The following is a 27439-nucleotide window of genomic DNA, read 5'->3' on the forward strand; positions in this document are numbered from 1 at the left end:
TTTAGGTGCAAAAGAGCATATTATATTTTACCATTTGCATTTGTGTATATAGACATGTATACACACACACACACACCCACACTCACAGATTCAAGTACACGATTATTTTCATAGACTATTCCTGGAAATATTTACAAGTACTGATGGTAATGACTTACTGGAGACAGGGGTAGGAGAAAATTATTTGATTGTTTTTCTCTATGGTTTGGTGTTTTTAAAAAATCATGCATTTATGATCCTTTCAGGAAAAAAAAAAAGGCCCATACTTTTTCCACCATGGCACTACGTCTATGACAGCACTGAGTCTATGAAGGAGAGATGCCTAATCCTATTACCTTGGGGCAAATCACTTACTCTTTTTGAGATTTTTCATCACCTATAACATGATTATAATGATGTACAGCCCTCAGGACTAACTAAGGCCACTATGTGGACGTGCCAAAGCACATGAGTAGGGAACACAGTTGATGTCTAACAAAAGCTTGTTAGTCTCCCTTTCTGTCCCCTCCACCATAGGTAGTGCCATCAACACGTCACCCTTCATGGCTTGGGTTTCCTTTCTTAGGCCAGGAAAGTTGCTGTAGATGCCAGAGCTATTTAAATCAACTGACCTTTCCTGCTAAGGCTCCAGGACACCTCTATCTTAGGCTGGGAATGACTATGGTTGCTGATGACATGTGTTGGGAGGTGGAGCAGGGGTGGGGCCATGCCTTCGTCAGACCCTTATGACCTACTGGCTCTCAGGCTCTACAAATTTCTCTTGATAGAGATGCCTGATAGCCAGACTGTTAATCTTTGAGAAGACAGAAATAGCAGGGCTCATGGCTCCAACTCCCATCCTCTCCTTGGCCTGAAGTTTTTCTCTACTGTTAACAGATTTCTAATTTCCTTCATTGCCTTGGCCCCTTCAAGCCCTCTCTTGAGGGAGATAGAACTTTGTCAGAGCATCAGAGTTGGGCTGGCAGGCTTTTCAGAGGACATGATCTAGAGAAACACATACAACATTTCATTATTTCCTTAAGAGACACAGTCAGGATGTCATTGTTCCACCTGGTTTTGTCAAGCCAAGTGACCCCAGCAAAGGAAGTCATGTGATTTACCCCCATTCCATAATCTCCATCAGCTCTACTTGTCCCCATCCCCATCATATAATCTAAACAAAAGCAATGTGCTTTCTAACCCCAGAGAGTAAACCCACTCCACACACACTACTAGAAAACTCCTTCTGGAGTTAAGCTAAACTTGCTCAAGGATGAACACCTGAAATGGTTTCCAAAAAGCTTTATACAAATGCTGCTAATATATGAGAAGGAACTCATACAGAGCTCCAACTGATCTTCATAGCTTTCATTTATAAAAAAACTTTGACAAAGTGTTAATTTTATGTATCAGCTAGATTGGGCCATGGTGCCCAGTTATTTGGTCAAACATTATTCTGGATGTTTTTGCGAAGGTGTTTTTGGACGAGATTAATATTTAAATTGGTGGACTTTGAGTAAAGCATTTTTCCCTTAATAATGTAGGTTGGCCTTATTCAATCTGTTGAAGGTCTTAAAAGATTGACTTCCCCTGAGCAAGAAGGAATTCTGCTATGGCTCGAAGTGCAACTCCTCCCTCAGTCTCCAGTCTGCCAGCCTACCACATACCGCATCAGATTTGAGACTCAGCAAGCTTCTACGATCACGTGAGTCGATTCCTTAAAATCGATCAATCTCTCTCTCTCTCTCTCTCTCTCTCTCTCTCTCTCTCTCTCTCTCTCCCCCCTGCTCCCATTTATATGTGTGTACATATATGTTCATATATATACATATATGTATAATTTGTATTTATAATTTTGTACTATGAGTGAGCAAAACCTGATAAATTTTTTATCAATATTTTACCAAAGTCAAAACAAAGAAAAGCATGCATTGGAAAAAAGTGGAAAAATACATTAAATGTTAAAGTTAAATGATGAAACTATAGTTGATTTTTCTAACATTTCTAAATGTTTAATAATGATAATAGATTTTATAAACAACATTTAAAATAAATTTCTTAACGAGGAGGTTTGTGTTATGATAAAAAATAATTTTTAAGCAAAATAAAATTTCAAAGTGAAAGCCAAAAAACAAGTATGCTTGCTGTGGAAATATACCTTCAACTCAGATAGCTCAGGACTCTCTTTCAACCAAGTGCTGCCGCTAAGACCCTCTATCTAGGAGTCTTGCTGTTGCTCGGGTATTCTTTGAGAGGAGGGTTGTGTGTCACCCCAGATCCAAATGTGACCAACAGTCTGAGGGCCAGCCACATGTGAGCTTGAGCTGGGTGGGCTCGCTTGCAGCTAGTTTTCATTCGATTCCTGCAACTCCTCTGCATGGGAGGTAGGTTACTCTCATTTAACAAATGAAGATACTGAGTCTTCAAGAGGTAATGTACAAATGGTTGCTGACTTACAATTTTTTGATTTTACAATGGTGCAAAGTTATTCAGTAAGAGATTCAATGCTTGTGATGCTGGACAGCGGCAGTGTGCTGCTGCTCTCAGTCAGCCATGCGATTGCAATGGTAAATAACCAAATTCTACAGTGTGCTGTGTCGCCAGTGTGGTTTGGATATTGTGTTTGTGTTTTTGCACTCCATTGTGTTTATAATACATGCACCTATGTCTCCTGCTTCTGATGAGAAGAAGAGGAAGGCAATTAGTGTTTTTGCTTAAGAACACACAGCTAGTTAAGAGGCAGAGCCAGGATTTGAACCCTAGTCTTCTAACTGCAGCACCAGTGTTCTTGCTTCTACATCACGTCTGTCTCGGAATCCTGGGAGATGTTGGATTGGGCAACACTGAGTTTGGTTCATTCTAGATCAGCTTTTATATCAGCTTTTATGTAGAGGGGTTGGGATGTAAAAAAATGCCTATGATAAAAATTTTTCATACCATTTTCTGGGGCTCATCATCCCCACCTCACCAGGTTTCCGTGAATTCCACATTACAACTTCCTACTTCAAACAAAGAAACAGGAAGAAGAGACCAGTTCCCCCTTTGAACTCAGCAGAGGCAGAAGGCCCTGACTTTCTTTGGCTCATGCCTCTGCCTCTTTCTGGCCACCAGGGTGGGCATCTCCCCTTTATTCTTCCTCTGCCATTCTTTTCACTCCAGGGGACCATCCTTCTTGCCCACCTCCATCAGAGCAGGGAGTGAGGTGAGAACATCCTGTTGATGTTGAAAGAGGTGGCAGACTGTGGGGGGGGGGGGGCGGGGTTGGGAATGGTGGAGAAGGTAGCTTGGGAGAGTAGAGAGAAAGCTGCTGAGGGAATCAAAAATAAAAAAATAAAAAATAGTAGTTAAGAGCACAGACTCTCTGGAGCTAGATGATGTGGGTTCAAATCCAAGCTCTGCCCTTTATTGTTTCTGTGTGAGCTTAGGTGAATTGCTTTGCCTGTCAGAATATCTACCTTGTAGAATTGATGTAAAAATTTAAAGAATTAATGTACGTGAAACATAAACTTGCTAAACACACTCTATGTTTCCTTTTATAATCCCCAAGCTAACTGTGTGACTTGGGCAACTCACTTCTCTTTGACTTCCAGTTTTATCATTTATAAAGTAAGGGGGTTTGACTTCCAACTGCTAGGCTTTTGACCTCTTTAATCATTGTAAAATACTCTGAAGTACTACTCTCAAGGGCTGGCTCTATGGAGTGTCATTTAAATGATCACAAAACTTTTGTCACTCGGCGTCTACCGTTATAACTTTTTGTACCTTACTAATGTTTTGAATTTTAAGATCGTCTAGTTGAAGTTCAAATTCTCTGGAAAATCCTAAAAGCAAAAAAGATCGAAGGATCCTGACAACACAAAAGCAACAGCAGGAAGGTGCGGTGGCGGAGGGGAAAGCCGGCAACCTGCCACAGTTTAAAATTCCCACTCATTTTGCCCCTTTAGTCCCATCGGCTACTTCTTTTGCAAAGATAGGCCTACCTTCATCCTTTCCTCAACTCCACCACGTTGTTATTACTTTATTTGTTCCTTCCTTTCGTGGCCACAGTTTAGGAAAACAGCCCATCCCAGCTACCTGTACTACCTGGCCTCATCCCCATTCTCCCTGGCCTCTCTGAGAAGCTGACCCAGTTGACTCCTTCTCAAAATGTTCCTTCCCATTAGTGTCAATGCCTGACACTTTTGTCTCTTCTTCAGTCTCCTTTCGACTTCCAAGTAGCCTCTAATTCTAGTCTAGCTGACCCTTTTGGCCAAGCCTACGCCTAAGAGGTGGTCAGGCTCAGGAAATATCATCAGTGGAGATTTGGGTCCATTTGAAAAGACCAAGATGCCTTGAGGAATATAACCCTCAGAGAGTTTAGACATCAATACTCCATTTCAAGGGAGTATACCACTCTTTTACTTTCTCTGAAACTACTTCTTCCATCCTCAAACTGTCCCCTTCCCTTGCCTGCTTTTGAAACAAATGTCTAGGGAGCTGCCAAGGCAGGTTCAAAACAAACAGCTGCCAAAGCCCCACCCCTCCCTGGCCACACTTGCTGCTGCTATAAGTAGAATGGGATCTATATCCCCAAGCGCTGGAGTCAAATTCCAGATACTTAACTCTGGCTGACTGTCCTGCCCTGTACTTTTTGCTTAAGGGGCATCTGAAGCTCTATGGACCCTCTGATTCCATTCCATCTTTCTTGTGTCTTTGAGAGCTCTGTCTGACGGCCAACTCTGGCTGGCACATGCTCTGGGCCAGGTGGTCCCAGGGGAACTTAGAGTAGAGTAATAATTCTTTTATGTTTTCAAAGCCAGGCTAGGCTAAGGCCTTTGGGCATCTCTGTTCTTTCCCAAAGATGAGCCTCTCTAGAGCCCCCTGTGTTTGTTAGTTTGCATTTGTCAGCATGGGACCCAACTGTGGGCTTAACCCAAAAGCGGTTTATTTTTCTCATACAACAAGAAGTCAGAGGTAGCTACAGGGCATAATGTACCAAACTCCTTAAATGTTTTTGCTTTACCATGCTTAGTCAGTGGCTCCTCTCATGTTCTAAAGATGAATTTTGCATCTCCCAGCATTATTTTGTATTCTAGGCAAGAAAAAGGGATGAATGGTGAAGGGCAAAGGGCCAAAGTGGCACTTACCAGCTGCCTGTGCCCTTTTACAAAGTCTCTTGCAAAGAACCTCTCCTTGCATCTCATCGGCCAGCACCATGTCACTTGGCTACCCCTATGTGCAAAGGAGGGTTTTAACTGAGGGATTTTGACACTTAACACCAAGTCTGGGTTCTCTTAGTGAGAAAAAAAGGGAACATGGATATGTTGTAAGTAGGTAGCCCTGCCTGCTATAAGTGGGACTCCTCCCACAGCACCCCGACCAAGTTCACAAACATTTCCAAGTTCCAGCTCTACCACTGTAGGTGATCTGTGCTCACTCTGTACTTGGACAGTATAGCAGAGGAGTTAGGAATCTAGACTCTGGAGTCAGAATGATGGTTCAATTCTGAATTATATTGTAACCCATCACTTAAAAGATTGTGAGTCTGTTGAGCAAAGATGCTGCTTTTACTTTTCTACTTTTCTACTGCTTTTAGGTATGAAAGCAACTATTGTAACTAAACAAATGAACCATAAATTTACTTGCCATGTAAAAATTTAAAACATTACCAAAGGCCCCTTTGACAACTGCACCTCATCACCATCGTTTTTCCCAGACCCTGGAACTGAACATTGTTATCATTTTTTGTTTTTCCTTTTGATCTTTCCCCACACATTTCAAATTTGTATATGTGCTCATGGAAAATAGAAAGTTTAAAAAAATTTTTTCACTTGAATCATATTGTATGGATCATCCTTCAACTTTCTTTTCTTTTCTTTTTTTTTCCCCAATGCAACTATACATTTTGGCAATCTATTCTTTTATTAGATGTAGTTTTCCCAAGTCGTCTTGTCTTTTCCCAAATTGCTTCCAAATACTTCCTAATATGGTTATATAATGTATCTACTTAGCTAATTTCTATTCATTGACATATAGATCATTTTCAACTTAGGCTACTGCAAAACGATCATGTAAAGATTATTCTTACATGTATGCCTGTTTTGCACATTTAGTTACCATAAAGTGCAATTTCTGGATTTTATTATAGGAGTGTTTAAAATTGCAGATAGCTATATCTAAAAATGTGGTGTTTTGTTGTTGTTGTTGTTTGTTTGTTTGTTTTAATCTTTAACTCAGGTCTACTTTGGGCTTAGCATAGTTGAAGCTAGATGAATGTTAAATTACATGTCCCTCTCCCCGCCAAGATTTTGTATGGAGATTACACAGGGAGTTTACTACATCCTGAGGACTCCCTAGATTGTTTTCTGTGTCAAGAAATTCTTTCTGCTAAGTCTAAGTAGGTCTCTCTCTATTGTTACACTTTGGTCCTTTTATATCCCTTAGAACTAGGAGAAAAAATTTAATTCCTGTTTCATGTGATGTGCCCAGCTTGTATCAGACTGGAATTTCTGCTTCCTCCCACACCATACCCATTTTTAATTTTTCAGGGTTTTTGTGACGATAAATGAGATAATCCTTGGGAAAGTAGTATGAGTTCTTTTCAAGGCTATAATGTAAGTATGGCAACAATATGTCCCAAATTTTTTTAGGACAGATTAGTTTCTATCTGATAAACTCTTGTGTCTTATTATTCACATTTTTGAATATGTAATACATTCACATGACTTAAAACTTCAAAGGTACATAAAGAAACACACTGAAATGTCTTGCTCCCACCCTTATCCCTCATCCTTTCAGTTTCTGACTCCTTTATCCATGCTTCCAGAGAACCACTTCAATTAATTTATTGGGTATTATTCAATGATTTCATTATTAAAGTACTTACATATGTAAAAATTCTTATGTTTTCCACTATGTGCCCCCCAATCTCCACTGTTCCTCACTTCTTTTAATTTACATTATAGCTTGACAGTATTTCCATATGAGAACATAGAGTGCTTCCCAATGATTACTTTTACTCTTCTTATTATGGAAAATTTAAAACTTAGTATATAGAAAATTTAACTTCTCATACCTCTACCCAGCTTCAACATTATTGATAATTTGCCAATTTCACTTTATTTTTCAAGTTTTAAATTTTTGTCATAGTATTTTAAAGCAAATCCCTGCCACAAAGTTTCCATACACATTTTTCTTTTATTATTTTTAATGAATATACAGGCACTCTGATATAAAGATATGTACCATAATTTATTTTAAGTCTTCCATTGGTGGATATTCAAATTATTTCCATAGCATAATTATTTTTCACAAAAAGAGAATTGCTTTATATGTGCATCTATAGATGTAAATATACACATACATATATATGCACATATTTACACATATAAGTGGTGTAATTTTTTTACTATTTAAAAACTTCATAAAAAGAAATTCACTAATCAAAATAGGAAATCCTTTATCAGACCATGGTTTCAATTTGAGATTAATAAAATACAACCACTGCAAGACCTGAGCAGTAACTGTGGAGGCTACACTCTGGGAAGCAAGGGACAGCCTCTTTCTCTTTCTCTTCTCAAGTTGATCTAGGAGATATGATTTTAAGAGCCTGCCTATATTAATACTCTTCTCACATGTTGGTGGTTAAGAAAGCAACAGAGTTCCTGAAATCTGTTTTTTCTTTCTCTTTTTTTGCAAGGCCTTTCTCAACTTACCCAGACTTCTAGAGTTTCTCAATCTCAACTCTATTGCCATATTGGGCTGGACACTTTTTTGCTTTGGGGGGTTGTCCTTTGCATTCTAGGACATTTAGCATCATTCCTGGTCACTACCCACTAGATGCAGTAGCCTTCTCTACTCCCACCTTCATTTTGACAATCAGATCTCCTGGAATTGCCAAATGTTTCCTGGGGAGGAATCTCCCCACCTTGATAACTATTACTTCTGACTTATAGCAAAAGGAGGAGAAGTGGACAAGATGACAAGTAGCAGATGCAGAGACGTGGTCTACTAACATATCCAAACATGAAGAACTATTAGACTGAATTATGCTTCTGTTTCATTTTCCATCCAGAGCCAATTACTTGTTTATTTAACCACGAAGCTTTAATTCACTAGTTCAAATAAGGTTTGAGAATAGAAGTAGAAGCAGAAGGCTAATGAATGAATTTGCTGATTCATCCGTCTAGCCAGTATTTCTTGGTTGATATTTCTCAGCAGTGACATATCTCAAGTACTATTACACCTCTGATAAGTCATATTTTATATATTTATTTTGTGATACAATGCCTTGTTTTCCACTAAATGTCTCAAAGTGAACTCTATGAGATTGAAACATTTTTTATGTAACTTGAATTTTTATCCAAATTTTGGTTAATTTCTGCATCAAAAGTTCTATGTTTCAGTCTCTGTGGCTCTCAGTATGTACGTTTGACTTTGGAATTTGGCCACTGACTTCAGAAGAGAGAGGAAGAGTGCCTGAAGGAGTCTCCTTTACTTCCTTTTTGAGAAACAGCTTGTCTTCTCTGAAGAGAAGAATGGAACTAAGTCTTTCAGCCTAGAGTATAATCTAAACATGCTGTCAGATGCCTAGAAATCCTGCCTAGTTATCAAGGATCAGCTCATTTGCCTGCTCTTGTAAGAAGTTCCTGCACTTACTTGCTAAGCAAAACTGGTCTGTTCATCTTCTGCTCCAACAGTATTTAAAAAGTCTACCTGACACCGTGGTGAAGTAGGGACACATGTCTTCCTTTAACCTGGTCCCTCCATTTGGCTGTGAGACCCTTAAGGGTATGGACTCATTTATACGTCGCAATAATCCCTGGTATTCAATATCTTACTTGGCTCATACTAGTTGCCAAATATATCTCATTTTAGTTTGAATTGGTCTTATACTTGAACTATTTTTTTCTCAAACCTTCTGTCTTCTTGAAGAATATTTTTTGCTTTCTGCTTTTGGAGTTTATAACTTTGGAATATTCTTCTGTGCCCAGAGAGCAACACCACTGTGTTACATTCAGTGAAAGATGACTTTCATTTCCATCATCATTATCACTCTTAATAAATGCCTTTCATGTGCCAAACATTTTACACATAATTTCATCTGCTGGTTTGCAATAACATTACAAAGTAGGCATTCTTATACCCATTTTTCAGATGAGTTAGAAAGCTGAAGCTCAGAGAAGTTGAGAAACGTCACTCAGCTAATGAATGGGCAAGCTAGAATACAAACTCAAATCTCTGATTTCTAAATACCTGCTCGTTCCACTGTGTTATTCCACTATACAATGGAGAAGAGTTTCTGGAGGAAACTGAAATGTGGAGTAAAAGCTTTGCCAAAGATGTTCTTATTTTCCTCTCTCACAAGACATTCAAAGTCTTTGTGGTCTCTTAGATTTCTCCTCCACAGGAGAGAGTTTGTTATTTGTTAGGATTGGAAGGACATGGGTCTCCTGCCTGGAGAATTTTGTTCATAGTAATCCAGGGATCCACTGAAAGGTCATCTGTTGTAGTAAGAACCCTCTGGCATGTTCCATCCTCATTCTTCCTGTCCTGTGGGTCATAGTTCTGGCATTGTGCAAGGAGCAGTTTGGAAGGGAGCGTCTAAGGCAAAGCCCGGCAGGAGTAGTTGGGGTGGGGCAAATCCTGTAAACATCAAAGTCCTAACAAGGCCTTAAGCAAGTATTTTTGTATTTTTTTTTTTTCACTCTTTTGCTCCTGGCCTTTCTTGACTAGGGCAACTATGTAAATTGTTCAAACTAAGACAGTTTTGAGAAGAGGACACTTAATAATTACAATGGGATATCAGAACTCTTCTGGAAAAATTAGAATGCATGGTCTCCTGTTTTGGAAGTTCTCTTTCCATAACATTTCAGAAACCCAGAGGTGAATGTCCCTGACCCTGGTAAAGACAGTGAACACATCTGCATGGGCTGGCTGGGAAACCTCAAAAGGCGGTAAAAATTGATGGACTTTTTCCAAGTTGCCATGACCTTGATTCAGCCACTCAAGTTCACTGAACTCAGCTTTCTCATGTGGACACAATGGTGTTTACCTCAATGCGCTTATGCAGAATAAATAAGATAGTATGTGTGCTATGCCTGGTGCCTAGTAATCCCTTTCTAAGCTGGGTTGGGAGCCCTGCTGGCTGGTAGGGATTGTGGGTACCACTAGAAATTTGGTCCAAGTTCAGGGAAATGCTGGAGACTCTGAGAGATGATCCGAGTTTCAGGTTCCTGTGACTTGAGGAGTCTTGGCCCACACTTAGTTGATGGAAATGAAGACTACTCATTTTTATTAATTAAGGAATATCCATCCACTGGCTGGGAATGAGGAGGGGAAAAAAGAAGAGAAGAAAGGACTTCGAAACAGCTTCTTACACTGCCCTGGAGATGGGGCAGTGAAAGCTTGGAGGGGAGGCACTGAGACCATCTTACCCCTTGACAATGTGAGATAGTATGAGAACTAATCTCGGTTGCTGTGTTTACAGTTTCCACCAGAATCATAAAGATTTGAAGGAAGGAGCTGAGATCCTAAACTTACGTCTGAAAAAATAAATCCTCAATTTTTAACTTTTACTTGCTTTATTATCTCTGGCAATAGACTTGTAATCTCCTGATTAGATAATGATCCTTTAGGCATCCAAGCTCAGGGAGCATTTTCAAAAATTAATTTGAGTTTAGGAGAGACTGTTTGGTTCAGGGTTCCCTGTTAAAATGGCCTCCACCTTAGGCTTCCTCATCCTGAGGGAAGGAGTGAGGGAGCCCTGTTTACCTGAGACCTACAAGCTTGCTTCGTAAGACTGTTGAGCCTATGCTTGCTTGGTCAGTCCTGCCTTCGTTAGTTATGCCGGAACAGCTAGAAGATAGGCAGTGTGACTTCTGTTCCCTGAGACTAAGCTGAGAACATCAAGTAAATTATAGTCATGAATTTCATCCAAAGGACAAGGACTCAGCTGACTCAGGTTTTAAGCTTTTGGAATAGCCTGGCACACAGCTGGGCCTGGGCTGGTGCCCAGGGGCACGGAGATTGTTACACACTGTCCTCTTCTTCCCTACCTTTGAGCCCCTTCTCAAGGCCTGGAGTTGTCTCTCTGTTTTCAGCACTCTAGGCTCCTCTGCTCTTCCAGTGGGACGAGGGGCAAATATACTGAACTGCTAGAAAGCACATGGCTGGGGTGCTATTTCTGGCTTGGGCTGAACTCAGAAGTCCTAGAAAGACTGTTTCAGACATGCTTGTCTTCTGAGAATCCACGAGGCTTAGGGGCAAACTCTGCCTGGCTGTGCTCAGTCCTCATTTACACAAGAGGCTTGCAGACCAGGGTATCCAGAGGGGCCAGGGTAGGAGGGTGATGCAGTTGGTGACCTGGCACCAAGGTGCGCCCCAGTGGCTGGCTCAGAGCAAACTGCACCCTTGATGTATTCATTCATACATTTTATTAAGCAGATACATCTGTCAGACATTGTTCCAGGCACTTGATATATTTAAGAGAACAAAACAGACTTAACATTCCTGCTTTTATGAACTTTATAGCCTAGCAACGGGAAGGTAGATAATAATAAGCATAATAAATATGTAAAATGTTTGATGTTAGAAAATGTTAAATGCTATGGAAAAAAGAAACAGCAGAGCAGAGTAAAGGGAATCAGGGGTGCTGGTGGGGAGGTTGCACTATTAGACAAGGTGGTCAGATTAGATGTCATTGAGAAAGAAATTCACATACTTGAAGGAAAAGGTTAACTTAGCTCGTCCCTGAAGGAAGAGTGATCAAAGTAGAAGAAACTGCTAGAGCAAAGGTGTAAAGATGGGAAGATGCCTGGCATGCTCCAGCGACAGCAAGGAAGTCAGTGTAGCTAGAGCCGAGGGAACAAAGAGGAGAATGTTAGACGGGATCAGAGACGTGAGTGTGAGCGGAGACACTGATCCTCATGAGCCACTGTAAAAACCTTGACTTTTACTTTGAGCAAAATGGAAAGTCATTTCAGGATTTTTGAGAAGTAGCATGATCTGACATCGTTCAAAAAAATTATTCTGGAACAATGGCAGTGGCAGTGACAGTGGTAGTTTCTGGATAGCTCTGAATCTCCGCATGAAAGCAGAGAAACTAGAATAAAAACTAAAAACTGTTGAAAAACATTTAGCTTGAAACTAGATGAGAAGGTATCCTTATAGACCCCCAAATAAAAGTGGACAGAAACAAATCATCAAAAGCCACAAGATCTGCAACTCAAACCCCCAGACCTCTCTAGAGCCTGACCCAGATTATCCCTGCTGGATAGCATTCCATGGCTTGTTTGTTTCCAGTTTATACCTATTCTGTGTTCCATTTTCTTAAGCCCCTGTTTCCTGCTAGTTTATCTGATAGGTGAAATTGAATCAATAATGTTGGCAAAGCACATGAGGTTAAGTACAGTGACCACCACATCTTACAGAGGAGGAAACTGAGGCCCAGAGAGTCAGGTAATGGTTTAAGGGGCTGTTTAGACATGAGAACACATACATTTTCAAAATGCTTTTTAAGCCATGACTTAGAAAAGTAAATCATGACGGAAACATTTGGCTCTCAGCAGAAGCAGTTGAACCACTTTGTCAGTGCAGGAAGCTCAGTTCTTTGCCAACAAAGGCCTCTCTTGAGTCTTCCCTGAAGAAAAACCTCATGATGAATGCCGTACAGGCAGCAGAAGTATTTGCTCCCATAGACCCTTAGCCAGACGCCTTCTGTTTCTCTTAGCCTTACTAGATTGAGCTGTTATTTTCTTGTGGAGCCACTGAGCGTGGAGAAAGCACACAGAGTGATGAAGAAAGGGACACCGAGTCCCACTTCTGAAGGATTTTTCTGGATAGAGGTTCACAATTTTGTGTTCTGATATCTGAGGAGTCTGGTTACTGTCTTCCAGGGCCTCTTTCCACCAGTTCTCAGGAATGTCCCAACCATAGCTGGTCTTCTAATTTTCATCTGTAAAGAGTTGTGATTAAAAGGAGCTTTGCAGTGAAGTTCAAACAGCTGCCCACTCGCATTTTTCTAGCCCACAGGCTGTTTCTCTACCCAACAAACATCATCCTGTGCCATGGCAGCGCTCTCTTTTGTGGCTGTAACAATACCCTGAGGACGGTTCAGGAGTTCACATTTTTATTAAGTTCCTCATTTGCCACCTGTGTTCTTTTTGGACTGGCTCAACATTTCCGGTCGTGGAGAACAGGCTGCAGCAGAACTGCCATGCTGATTGAAAGCTAGACTTCCATGCTGTTGTTCTCTTTAATCTAGATCTGTAACCCTGACACATTGTATGTAGGAATTCTGCCACATTGTATGCCCTCTTATGGTCTCCCAGGGCCACAGTGACTTCCAGGCGCAGATAGACCCAGGGTCCCCAGGACTACATGGGAGGGAAATGTGGGAGAGCCAGACACAGATGAAAATCTGCCAAAGTCTCCCCTGCCTTGGCGTCTCCTCTTTCTTTCCTGTCCCTGGAGCTTGATCCCATTGTACAAACATACAGAATCTGTCTTGTTATGTAATTTTCCTGGCCCCTGAGCTGGGTGATCCAGCATGAGGTAGTGCCCTGCTCTTTCCCAGCTTGGGGCAGCATGCTAGCCAGCTCCAGGTCAGTGGCAAACTGGAATGGAAAACAAAGCCTGCTAATGGGGTCCAGCTGAGCAGCCTTTGTTCTCCATGGTGTCTGCTAAGGCCAGGAAGCCCATGAGAACCACCCAAGGCTGTTGTGAACTAACCCATGGGTGGAATTCATCACCCTTCTCACTTTCTGTTACCTCCTCTTCTTCTCTTTGGCTGAGGATTACACGTTTACATTTGGTCCTCCTTTGCCCTGGGGCCATGAATGTTTGCCAGGCACTGTACCAGCACCCCTCCCTGCCAGTTAAATTGGTGAAGCTCTAATCCCTCAATCCTGAATGTGATGGTGTTAGAAGGTTGGGCCCTTGTGAGGTTTAGATGAGGTCAAGAAAGTAGAGCTTCTGTGGTGGGATGAGTGCTCTTATAAGAAGAGGAAGTGTCTATAGTCTCCTCTTTCTCTCTGCTGTGTGGGATACAGCAAGTAGGCAGCCATCTGCAAGCCAGGAAAAGGTTTTTCACCAGAACCCTACCATACTGGCACCCTGATCTCAGACTTCTAGCCGCCAGAACTATGAGAAAATTAATTTCTGTTGTTTAAGCCACAAAGTCTATGGTGTTTTGTTATAGGAGCCCAAGCTGACTAAGTCAGTTCCACTGACCTGAGTCTTCACCTCTGGGTTGCAGCAAGACTCAGGCAAGAAGTGATGCTGGTGCAGGAGGATGCACTCCGGGTGCGGCTCAACCTGGACCCAAACTCTCTGTCCTCTGTGACAGGTCCCAAGCGAGCATGGGGTAGGAAATCAGTTTGGGAACACTGGTTATAGAAAGGACAGACTTTGGCTGATTTTCGTCTTGTGTCTGGCTCTCTCACATTTTCCTTCCATGTAGGCATGTCATTGAGTTTTCTTTCCAGGACTGGGACAGGTGTTGGCATCTTGCTAACCATTAGACTAAAAGCCAGAGGCCTTATATTCTAGTACAGGTTTTGTCAGTAACCAGGGTTAAGTAGGCCACTTTTTCCTTCTGTGACCCAGGGACTCATCTAAGTGACACCTGCCTTAGAATTGCTGATCGTTAATAAAAACCGTATGGCTCTTTCCAGTGTTGGAATATGGTGCTAAACAAGACAGCTCCGATCCTTGCCCTAATAATGGAGCCTACATTCTAGAGTGAGGAGATAATGAAGATGGAAACAGGTAAATAAGATAATATTGATTTGACAAGTGCTCTGAAGGAGATAAGCAAAATGATGAAATAGAGAGTAACTTGGAGGAGATGATATTTATTTAAAAGCCTCCACCTATAAGCTAAGAAGAAACCAACCCTGTCAACCAGAGAAGAGTTTTTCTAGGCAGAGTTATAGGCTAACAAAAGTAAAAATGCTTTTTAAAATATGAAGTGCAACACAGGCATTAAATTTAACATATGTTAAAGCACCTTTATTCCCTGCAGCTTGGCCCCACATTCATTGATCAGAGCCTAGAGTTGGCACAAGGGGCTAGTGTCTGGAAAGCATCAGGACAATTTAAGTCACATACGAATCTAACGCCGGGGCTTCTGGTGGGAGGGTGTTGTGAGAAGGTGAATGGGCTAAGTTCTGCTGTCTTTGAGGACACGAAGGTCCAATCTGTACAGAGCAACCTTTCTCCTCCACAGCCTGTGTCCCCAAATGCTTCAGTTTTTTGTTACCACACTTTCAACATTCATCTCGCATTTATGGAACACTTGCTAAGAGACAGGGATCCTCCCCTCAGGAACTCAGGAAGTAACATCCCTTCCTCTTGTCTTAGGCCTCACGAAGGCCACCTTTCCCAGATTGTCCATGTTTGGGTCTGTGTTGGCAACAGTGCATTTTGCTTGTCATCATTTTGCTCTACAGCTAGATCTCTTTGGGGAGTCAGTGGGGCTCCAAGCATGCTGTGTTTGTAAATTGATGCGATTTATCACCCAGGGGACCCTCTAGGGGCTGGAATGTTTCAGTAGGTGTGTTCTATCTCTGGACAAACATCCGGAGGCAGGGGGAGGGGTAACACAGCCCATTTTTCTCAAGGGACCCTAGCAGCATGGTTCGTCAACTGACAAACTGTGTAAAACTCAGTGCGATGGGCAGAGTGGGGGCTCACTGCTTCAGATCCCCTCTGGGCACGTTTCCTTGGAGCCAATAAACACTGGACAGAGAGCCACAGCATTAGTGTTTCTGCCCTTAAGGGTGGCGTCTGATCTGCAGTTTTGCAACTATTAGTTATGCTCTTTTGGCTCTCACACCCTCTAGCTGGGTGACTTTTGGGTGACAGTGATTTTCAAGCTTCAGTGAGCATAAGAATTCTCTAAGAAAAGATTCTCCGACCCACTGAATCAGTAGTTCATTGAGTTAGAGGGGCAGGACTCTGCATTTTTAACGGGCTTTGTAAAGTGGTTCTGATTGTATTTAAACTGCAGTTTGGAAAACATGGCTGTTTAAACTGGTTACTACCAAAGGGTGATTCAATTAATTTCTCCCTTAAAAGACTATCGATTCTTCATTGAGCCTTGTAGCCAGGCTGCCAAACAGAGCTCTGGAGATAGCACTCCTCAGCAGTTGCTCCAACACTTCATGGAGTGCCAGGGCCCAGAGAGCATGCTCACTAATGCTAGTTGAATGAATGAATTGCCTAGTGACTTGGAAAGATGGGGAGGGCAGTTGGGGTAAACTGTTACTGACTAGTTTGTGTCACTAGAATACAAATTCCAGAAAAGTAGGGGTCGTATTCCTAATTATTTGCAGGGCCTGATACATACTGAAAATGCCGAACGAAGTAATAACACCACCTACTTCTCTGTCTCCCTTGGGTGAGAGAAGGTCTGAAAGCCCATTGAGGTAGACTGACAATATCTGAAAGAATTCCATGTTTCTCCAAATATCAGATTCAAACTGCCTCTTATAGAAACAGCATTGTATGAAAACCAAATTAGCTTAGGACATCAAGGTATTTTTAATATCCAGTGACACAACTGGGCATAATAAAGTGAGTCATACAATTTCTATTGTAGTGGGAAAGGATGGGATAATTTATTTTCCTTTCTTTCCCTTAAACACTAGGGCCAGAATAGCTGGGCCATTTGGAAAAATTTCAAAATAACAAATCTCATTAAAAAACAAAGAAATAGTAAATTAAGTTGATAATGGAAAACCATTTTACACCTACCAGATGGGAAAAAATTAAAATGTCTGACAATAGCAAGTCTTGGCAAGGATATGATATGATAAAAACTCTATTAGAATGCTAGTGGTTCAACCACTTTGGAAAAAGAGTGGGCATACTCAAGCAAAGTTGCAAATGTGCCTGTGTGCTTTATGACTCAGCAATTCCACTTCTAGAGAGCTAATCAAAATTCTTGCAAATGTACAACGAGAGACATATATAAAAATGTTCATGGCAGCATTATTTTATAAGACAAAAACCTGAAACAAGCCACCCAAATGTGCGTCAGTGGTAAAAGAATAAATAAATCACTAAGCGGGTACAATGTCAAACTATATAGCAGTGGGAATGAATGAACTATAGTTGCACATCGACATAGATGAAACTCAATAATACAATATTGATTGAAAAAAATTAGAAAAACATGTATGTTATGATTCCCCTTATATATTTAAAGGTCAAAACAGAACAAATAGCAGGGGGTAAAATTTGGAAAACTTTGTTTTATAATCTTTGTGGATTCTTTCCCTAACTTAAGAACTTCCATTTTTCTCTCAAGATAAAACTTAAGCCACTTCCTATTTCGTGTCTTCTCCAATGGCTCGAGGTAAAGTTACTGCTTCCCCAATTCCCGACATATCTTTCCTTTGCAGGCCGACTATCACAGCACTTGTCACACCATATTGCAGATATTGGCAGTGTGTCTAAGCCATTGGTATGCTGGTACATGGTTACTAACCGGCTCTCGATGGGAAAGAAAAGGATAGAGATCGATCAATCGATCGATTGATCTATCTATCATCTATTTATCTATCTCATCTAAGTTTATTATAAATTTTACTGATATGAAGGATGTATAGCACATAATTTATAAATAATAATAAAACACACAATCTCTTATTCTATATAGCTAAAATGATTCTCATGAAATGTTTTCATTGATTTTTTTCTGCAAAATTTTGAATTCATAGCCAGTCTTTCTTAATAAATAAGAAAAAGTAAAATGGTAAAGACGTATTGGAACTTCATTTGTTTGCCATGACTTTGCTGAAATGGATAACAGCTTTTGAGTAATGGAAGAATATTTTCTCAATTTTCTGTGCCATCTACAATGCAGTAGCTACAAATAGGACACATTGAGGTTTTTTTATCTGCATTATTAGCATATTTTCCATCATTTAAGCCTGACAGTCAACAAAACAGCAAATTGGGCACTGATCGGTAGTGTTTGCTGATTTCCATGGTGTAAATTCTTGTATCATGGAAAATTCAGTTTTAACATGAAGTCACTGAATGAAGAGTTCGAAAAAAAATACACAGTAGCTTAGTAGTATATAGTTTTTGTACCATTTAGACACAATACATATAAGTAATCACAAGAGCACAAATAATAGTAAAATGTAGTAAATAGTAGAATAGTAAAATGAAGTGATAAGTAATTAGGAAACAATAAGTGTTACTTTTGTTTGTAATATGATTTACTTAATTGTAAGTTTACATAATTTTAAAATGAATGGCTGTGTTTAACAACGGGCTCTTACAACAATATTTGAACAGCTTTTGTCTGTACAGGTCAGCTCCAGCACATTGCATTGCATGTCTCTTAACTGAAATGTAATTCGCCTATGGTAGGGACATGCCTTATTTGTTTTGTCTCCCAATGACTATCATAGTCCATGGAACATAAGAGGCACTTAATGAAGGTTGGTCAAGTAAATGAATGAATCCATACATTGCAAGCATTTTGCAAAAGTTCTGAGATTGAGTGTAAGTGGCCTGGTTCTGGTCACATGGCATCTAGGACTTCTAAATCTCCTTTAGGGTGAGGGTGTCTCCTAGGCCTCTTAACCATTTTCATGTGCTCACACCCAGAGAACAGTACAGGTGTACACCTGACTTACATGGCAGGGGGAGGGTTTGTAACTGATAACCAGAGGAGTGAAGGAGGAGTCTAAGGCTCTTTACCTGAAAGAAAAGTTTAGAAGACATAAGTTCAAAGGCAAGCCAGGTGCCATGAGCAAAAGGTATGTGTGTTTGTGTGTGTGTGTTGGAGGTGAAAGTTCGGGGTGGGGTGTCATGTGAATTTTCTCATGTGGCTTTAGAACACATCATACAGATTTACCTTCTTCATGATCAAATTGCATGTTTGACTTGAGTGAGTATTAAAACAGGTGTGTTTACCATCGGCATACCATAGCAAGCACAAAGGGAAATACTTTGTCCCCAGAAGAAACCAATCTGAAATTACATGCTATATTTTGGGCATTTTGTCCATTTTAAGAGTCAGAGCTAGGAACAAAACTTATAGCTGAATGCACCCCACAGAGAAACTAGTGGTGCTACATGAACTCCCATTGCTGTCAGAGTAAATCTCACTACAATCCAACTGCTGCTGATGGAGCCAACCACCTCATAGAGTTACCTCCCAACCTCTTTTTTGTCCTCTGACACTTCAGCCTCTTTCTTTCCTCAAAGGCTTTGACATTGCTGTCCTTGGTGTCTGATAGTCTTCTTCCGGCTCTTTGAAATCATGGTTTGTTCTCATTCTTCAGGTCTCAGCTCAGATGTCACCAACGCAGAGAAGCCCTTGCTGACCTCTTTGAGGCATCCTCCTCATTTAGTTTGCCTATCCCCCTATTTATTGCCTTCACTACACTTAAATAATCTTTCATTGTCTTGTTTATTTTTATTTTTTTTATTGCTGGCTCCTGCATTAACGTAAGTTCCTTCTAGGTAAGGACCTTGTCTATGTTGAATACTACTTTAGCCGCATCTTTCAGCAAATATTTGTAGAATGAATGAATGAAAATTTAAAAGAGGATTCCTCAAGAGAGGAGTTCTCTAACTTCAGCATGTAAGGGAATTGGCTGGAAGGCTTTTTCATTCAGATTGTTTGATCTTCACCCCCAGAATCCCTGATTCTGAATGTGTGTTTAGGGACATCAATAACAAGTGCCCAGGTGCTGCTAATACTGCTGGTCCAGGGGCCATAGTTTGAGGGACACTGTTTAAGATTAAGCCTTATCTGTACCCCATTAAAGTACATCTGTTGGCCAGTCACAGGGAGGAGCTTTATGGGAGGAATCAAGTTTAGAAAGAGAAGTCAAGACCTCGATGGCACTGTGGAAAAGGTAGGGCTCCAGAACAAAGGTCTCTTTCTACTTAGAAATCTTGGGCTTGGTGAGATAAAAGACTGCTTTTCCGATGAGGAAGCCATGGTGGACAAACAGATCTTCCCTCCTTGGCTGCCAGAATAAGCAGAGCTAAACTGAACCCCACAAACTGGACATGCATCATCTTTACGTGCTGCAGTGGCGAACTATGGTCTAAATCAATTCTGGCTTTAACAATCCCTAAAAATCTAAACCAGAGGTTAAAAAGTGAGAAAAAGAGAAATTCTTATATTCTTTCAAACACAGTTTTTTCCCAAAGTGTATCCTGAAGAATATTAGAGTCACACCATGACAAAAGAGTTCCGTAGTCAAATGAAATAAAAGGATCCTGAAAGCCATATCCCATTTCTGGAGACTCACAAAACACATCTGTATAGTCTTATAGTCAAGAAATCAGTTTAAGACTAAACTCAGTCTTTGTAAATAGGCCTAAAGAGTATTTTTGCTTATAAAACATGATTCTACGGCATGTATTTAGAGATTCACTGCCTTTGGATACCTTCTCTCTTCAAAGGGAGGATTTTTTTTTTTTTTTTTTTTTTTTTTTTTGGAGTGGAAACTTCATACAGGCATATAAGAGCAATCTGATTCACACACACACACACTCTAGGCAGCCTCCAGCCTCAATCCTAAACAGGCAGGAGAGGAAGTATCCAAACCACTCCAGTTCTCTTCCCTTCCAGGTGTGAAACTGCCAGGAGGTATGACCTTAGCTGCTGCCTGGGTGGGGTATGGGGACTGTACTTCAATGGGGCAGTTAGGGTGGATGGGAGAGGAGGAGGAAGCTCTGGGAGTAGGTGATAGGCAGCCAGGAAAGTGCTGGCCTAGGGAACATCAAGTGGAATTTTCCTCTGGAAGTCCTTTTGAACTAAGTGGATTTGAATGTTGCACCTCTGGTTGCCTAGATCCCATGGCTAAGTGACTTAATCTTCATTTTCCAGTAATGATTAACATTGCTGTAGTCACTGCAGTTCGGGGACAGTTTGTCTAAGTGGGGTGGTGGAAACAAAGAGGAAGTCCCTCCCTGAGCCCTTTAGTGAAACCTGCTTTCCACTTCTGACTGTTGGTGAAAGAAGAAGGATGCTAAAACATTCCTGGATTTGAAAGGATCGTTTTGCCTTCGAACACTTCTCAGGGTCTTATTATATTCTTTTAACAAAAATCCCATTTTGAATTAACAAATGATGTCTTCATTAGTCATTCTAGTGTAACTTTATAGGTAGTGTTTTTAGATGAGGAAGCAGAGGCCAGGAGACCCAAATTTGGGGCGGGGGGGGAGGAGTAGGGAAGAATGTGGTATCTTGTCTCCTAACCTATTGAAGACTTCTGGTGCCACCTAACAAGTTGTCTGGGTCCCACATTTTACTTTGAATAAATAAGTTGGATCTGATAACCAGGTGAGGTTAAAGGGTCATCATGGCCCTAAGAAGGAATGCTGTTTATATAGTCACAGCTCATAGAGAACCATCTCACTCCCTACCCCCAGCAACCGACCAACTCTGAAAAGCATGGCTTTGGTTTTCTATTGTTTCCAAAAGCTTTTCCTCTCTCCTTCCTCCCTCCCTCCCTTCTTTCCTTCCTCATTTCCTTTTTTTTTTCAGTGAAAAAGGATAATAAAACATTATATTTTCGAGAGAGGTAACACTAGAAAGACATCAGAATCTGCATCTGGGAGCAAGAGGAGAGCTTCTGTTTCTATGACACAGTACGCATCATAGAATGTCAAAATAAGAAGGGACCTTAGGGATTGTTCTGACCCGCCCATTCAAAAAAGATGAAAGGCCAAAGGCTAAGCCTTTGCACAGGATTCTTAATCACAGTACTGCCTCTTTCTACTACTCCAGGCTGGAAGCAGAAGCAATATTTGTGATGTAACTTCACGAATTCCACTGGAGCTCTTTCTGAAGCATGATGTGACATGATACTTTCTGGTACCTTTCAACTGGAGGAGCCTCTGGATGGTGCTGAGGACTTGGTTTGCCTGCTTGGTCATATCCGGGGCTGACTGGGTCGAAGAAGGGATGAGACCACCAGCCTGCAAAGAAAGGCTGGCTGCTTAACCTAAAACTGAAGGTATTGAAAACATGTTGGATGCCTTCTGAACACTCAGTCAAAATTAGTTTGCCAAAATTAGAATATCTGAGGCTTCTATGAAGGAGAAAGAGGGAAACTGAGCAAGGTGTGGAATATGCCAGGCTCAGGGAAACCCACCAGGAACCTGACATCACTCAAAGGCACTGTGTAACTCAATCTTTCATGAGGTGACAGCCAAGTTCAAATTCTGGGCCTCAGCCATGCTGCGAAAAGTTGCTTCCTTCAAAAGGTGGCCACCATGTAATTCAGGGCCCATAGCTGGACCAAAAACTACTCAGCTCATTTTTCCTGAAGGGGTATTTCCCTGTTTGTAGTCATATCATTTGATGCTATGGAGCCACCGATGAAGTGCATGGCAATGTCTATTCTAGACAACGTATTCCTTATCCTCGTGACATTCTATTATAAGGACTTTTAATGATGGACAATATTATCAAGTATCAATTATTTGTTAACCACATTCTTAAAGTTAATATGTAAGGATAGGAATTGTGAATTATACCTGTGACTACACTAATTAAACATAATCTTTAATGTAGAATATAGAGATAGAATGATAGAGCAGGGAGGATAAAAGCAAGAGAAGGGAAAGGGACGTAGAGATGGAGAATTCTGCAGGGGACAGAATGTGTTGCTGTTGGGGTTTCTAAAATCTTGGCCAAGTCCGCATCTAAACGTGTATATCGTTTTCTCTGGGTCCAAAGTAATAACCTGAGTAAGAGTTAGAAAGCATGGGAAAATGCATTTTCCAGAGTAGGGGTATGAATTTGCGGTTTGTAGTCTTAAAGTAAATCCCAATGACTCTGCTGACTCAGACTGGAAAGAACACAACTTGATACATTCTTCAGTTACAGCCACAAAGAGAAGCGGTCATCAGGACCGTAAGATTGCTAAGGACAAAAAAGACTATCAAATGCTGGGGTTGGGAGGACTCCGGAGGTCATTTAGTCCTATATTCTGCCTTCTAGCTCTTAGGCAATGAGTGAATTGGGAGGGAGGGTGCTCCTGCCTCTGCTTTTTCCTAAATATCCTGAAGTGATGATGATGTCCTGGCCACCAAGGTGCTATAAATCTATTCCAGTGTTTAGTTTTAAAGGAACCCCATTTTATGGATAAGAATGATTCCCATTATTGATGACATATGATATTGTCAGACACGGTGCTGGGAACATGCAGTGTACCTTACCTCATTTAACACTCACAAGATCCCTAATGAAGTAGGCACTTAATTTTATAGATCAGGAGACCAACACACAGAAAGAGTGAATAACTTATTCTAGACCAGTTAACCAATGGCGGAGCTAGGGCTCAGACTCAAGTGTGCCTGATTTCACATGTCAAACTCTTAACAGCACTATTCTGTTCCCCACTGGCAAGAAAGTCCTACTATTATGAAATCATTCTCTTTTATATAATGGATAAATGGTTTTGATTTAAGTGTCAAGAGACATTTACTTTACAAGTAATAAGAGGTTCATTATTGAGGTTGCTAGATTTAGCAAATAAAAAATGAGAGTGTCAAGCATTTTTGAATTCCAGAAAGATAACAAATAATTTTTGAGTTTAACTACTTATAGTATAAACATGTCTCAAATATTGCATGGAATCAACTTAAATAGAAATCCATTATTTGTTTCATCTGAAATTCTGATTTACCGGACATTTATATCTTAGCTAGCATTCACATTGATCGTGAACAAAACCAACTTGGTGATTTTAGTTTCTCTGCAGGCTATTTAGTGATACTTTTTTCTATGACAAACCCCTGTCTACTGGAACCTCTTTATCTAAGGCTTCTGGGAATCCCCTCGGTTCCACAATCTCAGTGTCTATGTAGGTCATAGACTACAGTATATTCTAATTTATCTTAAAATATTTTTATTATTAAATGATTGATACATACAGAATAATACATATAACATATTATATTTATCAGATGCTGAGTCAGAGTTTATAACACGTTCAGCATTACAAGATAAGGCCAATTATTTTCCAAAATGATGGTACGAATATTATTCTTCCACTGGCGTACACAAATTCCCTTTGTTCAATATTCTCACCTTGCATAGATATTAGACATTTTAAATTTTGCCTTTGTAGTGGGCATACAGTGCTTTTTCACTGGGATTTAAATTTGTGTTTCCCTGATATCTAATGAAGTTAAGCACCCCTTCCCAAATTTGTTATCTCTTTGTTTTTTCAGATGTTTGTTTGAATTCCAAGTAGTGCTGGGGTATAAAAGTCCACTGTTTTAAGAAAGCAACTCAGAGATAGTAACTTGGGAAAAGATTAAGCAGAAAACTCTCCAGATACGAGTGTACATTAGCAGAATAAGTAAACCGTCCTTTGTATACAGCACTACCCAGAAAACCCTCAGTTCCCCAACCACCACTTAGTTCCTCCCACTGGCAGCCAGATATTATGAGAAATAATTTTCAAGTAAAATAGACCTGGGTTTAGAGTCTACAGTATTTTCTAGTTATGTGGTAGCAAGTTACTTTGTTTCTCTAAGACTCAGTTTTTATAATATTCAATTGGTATGAAAAAACATGCCTTGCAGTGTTGCTCTAGTATTATACAAGATAGCAAATTGAAAGGTCTGCCAGGTAGGTGCTCAATTAATGTTGCTTTCTTCCAGACTTCTTAAAAGAACTGACCAGGAATAAAACACTTTAAGGAAACCAATATTCTGTTTAAAAGCATTAGAATAAATTGTCAGGAATTTTGTACTTAATATCTTATTTGTGGCTAAGGTAAAGCTAGAGTTTTTCTTAGAATGAAAAGAATGAATGAGAGAGTGAGTGAATTTTGGAGGCGATCTGACTTGATGACTCCTTTCCAGATAATACTATGAATAGATCACCTGCAAACTGAGTATCAGCCATCACCCTGATATACCTTCAGGGGAAGATTCCACCACTGCCGTGATTCCTTACTCATGTTTCATAATCCTTTCATAGTTCAGAGTTCTTCCTGATGTCTTACTTCAAATCTCTCTTGCTTCAGCATAAGCCGTGAGGGAGCCGTATGAGACAGACTGCATACATGAACTACATAGCAACATCTTGTTGCATTTAAAGTTATGCCAGCTGCTTCTCTGGCCTGGTCAAGTTGTCATCTTATAGAACATTGGGCCTAGGCCAGACCTCTTGGTTTGCATGAGAAAACTGAGGCCCAGAGAGGCCCATTACCTGGCTATAATGCCACAGCTAGGAAGGGGCAAAGGCTGATTTCAACTCAAGTTTTCTGAGTCACAGATTTAGATTTTTTTTCCTGTTCCCTTTTACTGAGGAGCTCCTTTTACTGGGCTTGTGTCCATAGGTGACCTAAAATCCTTCAGACATCCCCAAGGGCCAATTTCAAACATTTTAGCCCAGGAGTTGGAAGATCCTAGTCCCAATCTTGGTCTTCTTCAGAACTGCTCCTCTGGAGAATGCAACGAGCGTAGGAATTTTGTTTATGTGCTTTTGCGGGATACCAAGTGTCACAGGTGAAGCAGGAATATCCTTTGGATATTTGTTGTTGTTGTTGTTGTTGTTGTTGTTGTTTGATTTTTTGTTTTTTGGGTTTTTGTTTGTTTGTTTTTTTAATGGAGAGAGTTGTCATAACTTTCATTCAATTTTTAAAAGAGAGTCCAGGGCCTAAAAAAAAAGCCTAAGAAATTCATTCATTAAGCAAGTATTTTTCAAGTGCTTACTGGATGTTAGGTACTCTACTAGGCCCAGAGGATATAGTAAAAATAAAATAGATGTGATCCCTGCCCTCATAGCACTTACAAAGTAGTGAGAGAAGCAAATGACAAACAAATAATGACACGTGAAATAACACCTTATGACACCCTGAAAGAAAAAAAAACAGGTTAAAAAACTACTGATCTAACTAAACTTTGCATTTCTCTGTGGACTTTTTATCTGAGCTTTCTTCTCCTGAGAAAGTTAAACCCCTCTAGAAAGAGACTCAGTTTAACTTTTCAGTTCTAATTCGAAAGTATGTAGTTAAGTCCCTAAGTCCTCTGACCCTCCTTCACTTTAATAGGGTTATTTTTCACAGCCTTCCTTCCTCCTTGACTGCCAGCAGGCAGGATAATTCTTGATCTCTAGAAATAAAGGCAAGTCTGTTTGTCCAGGATCAGCAATGTACTTTCCCTCTTGCAGAATCTCACTGTTGATTACAGCTGCTACTTGTGTAAGACTAAATGATGAAAACCACAGAGAGACAAACCACCAAGAAAGGCTGGTGAATTTTTTAAAACTGTGGATTCTCGTAAAGAGGACATTGTTCAGAATTTTATCTCAGATCAGGTTTTTGTTCCTTGAAAAGTGGATTTTTCATATGTGCATACCTATTGTTTAAAAATGTAAGTGATTTACACCCCCTTCTCCATTTCCAATCCTTGACAAACTAGAATTATTACTATTTTTGAATTGGTGTTGTTCTATATTTACTTGTAGGGGTGGGTAGTAGAAAGAAGGGGTGACCTGTTGAAAGTCTTACTACTCAATGCCAAAGTCGAAATTGGAATCTAGGACACCTGATTTCTGGAACTCTGTTCTCCAGGCACTAGATTAGATCCAATGGGCTTGTTTGGATTACATATGCATGCACACACAATGTTATCAGAATGCTGTGGGGTCAGTTAATTAAAATTTTCAGTCCTTACTAATTCTAGGGAAAGTGTCACATCATCCACAGAAAGGCCAATTCTGGTTTAGAGAAAACCAGACTGTCAATTAATCATGAATGTATGGTTGAAACACTTTGAATTGCCAACACAAACACAAGTAAATGAAAGTAAAACAAAGAAAAGATATTGGGGAAGGTCATGGATATCACCTGGAGGGTGAAAAATGAAAGGTTAATGATGATGATACAATTAAGTTTACTGGGCCAGTATCTGAAGGCCTACTGGTTATTCAAAGGGAGTCTAAATTAGTTTGAATTCAGCAGATGGCTTCTCTTTCTATTACTTTTCTTCCCACCTACATCTTCCCCTCCTTTTTCTCCCCAACAGCCATTCATATCTTGGATCTGGTGGAAAGGTGACATCCCCCAAAATCTGTAAGGAATTTGTGAGCTTTAAGCCGAGACTCCATTCCTGAGTAGAGTGTGCCTATGCATTGGGGCCAAAGAAGTGTTGAGAAGATGGCCCTATTCAAATCACTCACAGCACTGAATAGATGAGCCAGCTTAAAAGGGCATGTGAATTTGTCCCACTGATTGGAGAAAGAATAAAAATTTATCCTAGGGGTGAGAGTCAACCAACAATGCATTCAATATAAGAAGTCAGAAAGGCAAGCCTATGTGCACCACACTAAAAACAACTAATAACAAAGGGTGCTGGTCTAGTTTAAGACACAATCAAGATTCTAAGGAATGAATTTCCTAATAGCACTTCCTTGTTTACTCTAGGTAAATGCTGAGCCATAGCACACCTGAATCAAAGACTAGACTGTATATGA

Source organism: Rousettus aegyptiacus, unplaced genomic scaffold (assembly GCF_014176215.1).
Source record: "Rousettus aegyptiacus isolate mRouAeg1 unplaced genomic scaffold, mRouAeg1.p scaffold_m13_p_17, whole genome shotgun sequence".
Taxonomy (NCBI): domain Eukaryota; kingdom Metazoa; phylum Chordata; class Mammalia; order Chiroptera; family Pteropodidae; genus Rousettus; species Rousettus aegyptiacus.